Source organism: Schistocerca americana, chromosome 1 (assembly GCF_021461395.2).
Source record: "Schistocerca americana isolate TAMUIC-IGC-003095 chromosome 1, iqSchAmer2.1, whole genome shotgun sequence".
Taxonomy (NCBI): domain Eukaryota; kingdom Metazoa; phylum Arthropoda; class Insecta; order Orthoptera; family Acrididae; genus Schistocerca; species Schistocerca americana.
The window spans coordinates 508,922,928-508,930,460 of NC_060119.1; positions in this window are offsets into that span (position 1 = coordinate 508,922,928).

Here is a 7,533-nt window from a genome sequence, read left to right on the forward strand (position 1 = left end):
GGCAGTCGTTTGAATCGATACAAACCAAGATGCGTGTTAACCTCCATAACGCGCTGGGATTCTTCGTCCACCGGTATTTGCAAGTACGCATCGGCTAGGTCCAACTTCGAAAAATATGTACCCGGGCACAGTTTGTCAAAAAGATCTTCCGGGCGGGGTAAAGGAAAAGTTGCAGTCACTAGTTGGGGATTCACTGTTGCCTTGAAGTCCACACAAAAGTCTCAATTTTCCAGAAGGTTTTTGCAAAATTACTAAGGGTGATGCCCAGAGAGAAGCCTGCACACGTTCAATCACACCTTGTGATTCCAAATCGTGTAATGTTCGTGCGACCTCATCACGCAGTGCATGGGGAACATTGCGCGCTCTTAAAAATTTCGGTTGCGCATTTACTTTCAGTTCCAAATGTGCTGTATAGTTCTTAGCGCAACCAAGACCCGGTGCAAAAATGTCTGCAAACTCTTCACATAGACGAGAAACACTGTCTGAAGGCACAGTCTGGTTCACTGATAGGACCTGATTGACTATAGAGAAGTTAAACAACTGAAACAAATCGAAACCAAACAAGTTCACTGCAGAAGAAGAACGCAGGACGTACAATGACACAAGTTTTGTTTGTCTCTTGTATGTTGCAAGAAGGCTGCACTGTCCTAACACAGGGATTGCTTGTCCTGAATAACTACTGAGCTTAACATTTGCGGCACGCAACGGAGGTGTGCCCAGCTGTTTGTACGTGTCTTGATTGATCAAGGAAACTGCAGCTCCAGTATCGAGCTGGAATGGTATCACGTTGCCATTAATGCCCAAGTCTACAAAAAGTTTATTGTCCTGCTGATGACAAGAGCGACTGTCTCGTGCAACGTGAACTGACATTGGTACAGAATCACTTGCGACTTGATGTGATTTCCGGCGACGTCAACGCACACTATTTTTGGGACGAACACAGTCACTGTTAGAGAGATTGGCACTGGGCGGAGTGGAATGAACAACATGAATTTGCATGGGCGAAGGTTCACAAGCCTGAGTATTCTTGGTCCGATTCAGATTCCGGCACGAAGCAAAGGGCTTGGAATGGTTTTGAGCTTCCGATCTGAGCTTTTTCTGGCAAACACTTTGAACATGTCATTTTTTATTACAGAAAAAGCAAATAGCTTGGCGTGACGGGCAATTCTCACGCGAATGTCTAGTAGCATACCGCGGGCATGATTTTAGCACTGCATTTGCTTGCTTGCGCGGCACACGTGGCTGAGGTCTTGGCGGCTTTGGCACGGCCGGGCACGAGGACTGTTTACCGTTCTGTGCAGCTCGCCCGGTGGGCCGGTTAACCTGACACACGGGTGGCGAAGTTTCAAATGATTTCTGAGCAAAGTCAAGTGTGTCCTGCCGATCCAATATGTCCATCACTTGTTGAAGGGAGGGATTGACTAGTTTTAAAATCTGTTCCCGTATACAAACATCAGAAACGTTCTGTGCAATTGCATCACGTACCATAGTATCTGAATAAGGGAGTCCACATTCACACTCAAAAGCACAATCCCTAGTAAGGCCTTGCAAAGTTGCAACCTACTCCCTATTAGTCTGACCTGCCGTACGTTTTGTACGAAAGAAGGTATACCTTTTTGCAACTACATTGACTGATTCTTTGAAATAAGCATCTAATGCAGACAAAATTTCATCGTAGGACAGAGTTGCTACGTCGCGTCGAGGAAATAATTTCACTATCACACGGTACGTCTGGACGCCTACGGCGGAAAGGAAAAAAGGCTGCCGCTCATTACCTTGAATTCTGTAGGTGGCGAGATGGAATCCAAATTGGCGTGACCACTCCGTCCAGCTTTCCAGTGCAGCATCAAAAGGACGAAAAGGTGGTGCAACTGCGTGTTGTGGCTGCGGTAGCGGTGGAGCGGCTGCCGCATCGTTTTGCATTGCACGTTGACCCTGGACGAGCTGTCCAAGGGCATCCAATAAGGCCTGCGTCTGCTGATTCTGCAAGCGATAAAATTCGGACAGTACATCTGGAGATTGTGGCGAAGCCATTACACAAGTAAATCAGGGCAGAAATGGGACAAACGTGATCCCATCCTCGTCGCCAAATTGTTGTGACTTGGCGAGACAGCCAAGCCACTACGAGGTAGCCGAAAGGCACGCGTTTAAGCTCACGCAGGCTGGCGTGAGGTCTGGAACAGTTAAAGGAGTTGAGTCTAGTAAAAAAGGTACATAGCTGCTGGAATACTTAACTTTAATCCATAATTGGTGAACATCGGTCGGACGGTACATGCATCAAAAGATAAATAGCAAATGATAATGGCACCTTGTTAGGTCGTAGCAAATGACGTAGCTGAAGGCTATGCTAACTATTGTCTCGGCAAATGAGAGCGTAATTTGTCAGTGAACCATCGCTAGCAAAGTCGGCTGTACAACAGGGGCGAGTGCTAGGAAGTCTCTCTAGACCTGCCGTGTGGCGGCACTCGGTCTGCAATCACTGACAGTGGTGACACGCGGGTCCGACGTATACTACCGGACCGCGGCTGATTTAAAGGCTACCACCTAGCAACTGTGGTGTCCAGCGATGACACCACAGTTTCCACTGCTTTGACTGTTATTTTGTAATTGGGGTATAGTAGTGCACCCAAGTTTCATCTGTGGTCACAAATTGGCGCAAGAAATCTTGTTCGTTTCTCCTAAAACAGGCCAAACTTTGTTCTGATATGTCCATTCTCACGCATTTATCATCCAGCGTCAATTCATGGCACCCATCTTGCAGATAACTTTTCCTTTGTAATTCATCAGTTAAAATGTGATATACCCTTTCAGATAACATCTGGCAAGCATGAGCAATTTCACGCACTTTTGCAATGATTTCTGGAGTAATGACACATCTTAGCCGACCACCGCGCAGATCATCTTCTAAGCACTCGTCATTAAATTTAGATTTATTTGTCCACTTGGCAACAGTTGAATATGAAGGAGCAGAGTCCCCCAGTGTATTCTGGAAATCAGCATGAATGTCCTTTGCTTTCATACCTTCTTTTATGAAGTACTTAATTACTTCATGAATCTCGACATCTTCTCCCCCCCCCTCCCCCCCCCCCCTTACACACACAAATCACTACACAGGAACAACAACAGAGTCACATCACTGCCACAGCTGTCTTCCAAGAGCACTGACATGGCACGTGATAGCAACAGTCCGTTGAATATCACGTGAACAATTAGTTGTGCTAGCGCTGACCTCTCGTGGTGATTCCGAGAACTTTCCAAACACCCCTCGAACATTAATAGCTGATGGAACCGTCAGAATTTTGAATGCAAGTATGCTCATATGCATGTATGCGTTGCCAGGTGCCGGATGTCAGTTTGTGAGATGGAGTCCCATGCCTGTTGCACTTGGTCAATCAATACAGGGCAGTTAATGCTGTTTGTGGATGACTGGAGTTGTCATCCGAGGATGTGCTCGATTGGAAACAGATCTGGTGATCGAGCAGGCCAAAGTAACATGTTGACACAATGTAGACCCTGTTGGCTTACAACAGTGGTATGTGGGCAAGTGTTATGCTGTTGGGAAACACCCCATGGAATGCTGTTCATGAATGGCAGCACAAGAAGTGAAATCACGAGACTGTCATGCAATATTGCATTCAGGGTGCATGGGAAAAACCATGAGAGTGCCCCTGCTCTCATATGAAATCACACCTCAGACCATAACTCTAGGTGTATGTCCAGTGTGTCTAGCGTGCAGACAGTATGGGTGCAGGTCCTCAACTGACCTCCTCCTAACCAACACACTGTCATTATTGGTACAGTGGCAGAATCAGCTTTCATCAGAAAACACAACAGACCTCCACCTTGACGCTGGAAGTCATTGGGTATTTTCTTGCAGTGAGTTAATCATCTTCACAATCAACATCTACAAAACATAAACTTAATGAGGCTATTGCTTCAAAGTCCCTTCCCACTGCATCACGGTTCCTCATATACTGAAGATAGTCAGTCCTCCGCCAGGGTAAATTGTTTATTATTCAGAAAGCTGTTGTTGCAGTTGCCAGCCCTGTGAAATCTTGCTCTCATTTATTGAATGGCACTTTACTTTTGGAGATAACTTCTGATTTCCAAGCACAACTGCTTGCCTCCTTGTTTCTCCATGGCTACCCTGTTCGTGTCAAGGCCCATAGAACTTTGAATTCTTCCTGTGGTGTTATTTACACTAGGCTGCTCGATAGCCTAACCAAGCCCAAAATCAGGGTATCATTGCCATCTATCGTGTAAGTAAAAAGGTAGATTCCTCCTTGGTGCCCATCTGCTCACTTTTTCTCACCTTTGATAGAGTGGTGCTTCCATCCAAGATCAAAGCAGGCTATGAAATTGTCACAGTCCGGCTGTACATTCTGAACCTGATGCGCTGCTACCAGTGTCATTGTTTCAACCACACTAGAACGTCTTGTCGACACCCAGCCAAATGTGTAACCTGTGCTGGGGGGGGTTACACAAGGGCGATCGTCCGCCTCCTTCTCCCCACAGTATCAACTGCAATGGCAGCTGTGCTGCCTCCTCTTGGGATTGTCCTATTCATCTTGATGAGCGGGCTGTCCAAGAGATCCGGGTAAAGGAAAAAGTGCCTTACCCAGTTGCTCGCAAGTTATTGGCTAGTCGCAAACCCTGCATTCTCCCGTCTGGCACCTATAGTTCTCTTCTTGTTATCCCTCACTCCATGAAGGACATGGCCACATAGACATGCGGCCTCCAATTCAGCTCTGAGGTTGTGAAATCACCCAGTGTCAAGGTAGCATTGCAATCCCCCATCCAGCTGTGCAACAAGCCATAAAATTCTCACCTTAAGGGGTGAAGCCACCAGCTAGGCAACCGGTAGGTCAGAAAGGACAGAAGGAAGGACTCCTGTGAAGACTTGCTGTGTCCCTCCAGCCAACCGACACCTTAGTCTTCCCCTAACTGGAAAGGCTTGAAGAAGTCCACCAAAGGCAAATGGTCTTCTTCTTCGCCGACTCGAAGTTCCTTTTCGAGGGTGTCGCCACATGATATACCTTAGCCCGCCCACCCTCTGTGTCATGGTGCGCACCACCAACCTTTTTTCAGCATTGCATGTGCCCTGTAGTAGTGACTCTTCCAACGCTCTCACTCGGCAGCAGCCGAGGTGACACCCCTACATATCTTCCTCATCTTGACTCTCCTCAAATGGAACGTTCACGGACTTCGGTCCCACAAAGAGGATTTACGGCTGCTTTTAGCATCACAACACACCCTTGTACTCTGCCTTCAGGAAATGAAATTGTGCCCCCACAAGTGCTTGGAGCTTTCACATTTCTTACCGGTTCGTTTTGACCTTCCCCCTGAGGTCGGCACCCCATCTCATGGGGGCATCATGCTGCTCATACAGGATGACATTCATAGTCAACCCATCTCCCTGACTAACCAATCTTCACGCTGTTGCATTTCGCCTTTTCCTTCTGCACCTGATGTTTTCCCTCTGTACCATTTATATCCATCCATCATTTGATGTCACCATGGCAGACTTCCTTCATATTATTGGGCAGCTACCTCCCCCATTTTTGCTATTTGGTCGCTTTAATGTGCTTCATAGCCTTTAGGGTTCTCCCAGGATCTGTCAGAGAGATGCCCTCTTGGCTGACCTTCTTAACCAACTTAACCTCTTCTACCCTAACATTGGAGTACCCACTTTCCTTTCCGACTCCCCACTCACCTATTCCCATTTAGACCTATCCTTCTGGCTGCCCATCATCTTAAGTGGTCCATTCTTTCTGACACCTGCTCGAGCAACCATTTCCCGTGTACTATCCGTTTGCTGGTTCCTACCCCATCTGCGTGCACACCCAAATGGCACCTTACTAAGACTGACTGGCAGCTTTACTCCTCCCTGGCGACCTTTGAACAACAAGATTTCCCCAGTTTGACCAGGTGGAATATCTCACAAAAGTTATCATTACTGCTGCAGAACATTCCATTCCTCGCACTTCCTCTTTAGCACATTGTGTCCCAGTCCTTAGGTGGGCTGAGGAATGCCACAACACAATTTGTCCACGGAGATGTGCTCTCCGCATTTTTAACAGTCATCCTATGAAGACAAACTGCCTTCATTATAAACACATGCGTGCAAAGTGTCGTTGCATTCTTTGGGATAGCAAAAGAGCTAGCTGGATTTCATTCACTAGTTATTTTAACAGTTCCACCCCTTCCTCTGTTGTGTGGGCCAACTTTCAGTGGCTCTCTGGAACCAAGAGCCGTGCCCCAATTTGTGGCCTGGCAGTAGCAATGTCATCGTGGACATTATCGCTATCTCCAACTCCTTGGGCCGCCATTTTGCGGACGTTTTGAGCTCTTCCCACTATCACCCTGCCTCCCTCCATCAGAAACGAGCGGAGGAAGCTTGGGGGTTAGCCTTCTCTTCTCCAAATCGTGACTGCTACAATGCCGCCTTTACTATGAGGGAGCTAGAGCAAATGCTCTCAGTTCGTCCCGATCCTCTGCCCTGGGGCCAGACGCTGTCCACCCTCAGATGTTGCACCACCTTTCTCTTGTGGGAAAGCACTTCCTGCTTAACATGTACAATTGCATCTGGGCAGAGGACACGTTTCCTGGCATGAAGCCACCATCATACCCATGCTTAAGCCCAGTAAGGACAAAAACTTTCCTTCTGGCTACCACCCCATCTCTCTCACCAGCTATGTTTGCAAGATGATGAAACATATGATTCATGCCCGGCTGGTATGGTGGCTTGAGTCTCGCAATTTACTGACGAATGCACAGTGTGGATTTTGAGCACGGTGTTCTGCAGTTGACCATCTCGTTACCTTATCCACCCATGTCATGAATGGTTTTCTGTGGAAATCCCAGACTGTTTTTTGATTTGGAGAAGGCCTATGACACCTGCTGGAGAACTTGGCATCCTCGGTACTTTTTAAACATGGGCTTTCATGGCCACCTGCCATGTTCCATCCTAAGCATCATCCTCTTTGCTATCACCATTAATCCTATAATGGCCTGTCACCCACCCGGCATCTCCAGCTCCCATTTTGTTTACGATTTTGCCGTCTACTGCAGTTCTCCATGGACCTGTCTCATTAAGTGGCATCTTCAGCAATGTCTTGATCATCTTTATTCTTAGAGTATTGACAATAGTTTTCGCTTTTCCACTGAAAAAACCATCTGTATGAATTTCTGGCGACGCTATTGGTTTCTCCCACCATCTTTACCCTTCTGTTCGTTAAAACTACGAAATTTCTGGGGCTCATTCTCAATTGGAAACTCACTTGATCCTCCCATGTGTCTTGCCTGGCGGCCTGCTGTACGCAGTTCCTCAATGTCCTATGTGTCCTCAATTGTACTTTTTGGGGTGCCAATTGAACCACCCTCCTCCATTTGTACCAGTTCTTGTCCGTTCGAAAATTGACTATGGGTGTTTTGTTTATGCATCTGCACATCCATCCCTCTTACGCCATCTCTACACTGTCCACTATCGTGGCATCCGTTTGACCACTGGCACCTTTTACACTAGCCTGGTTG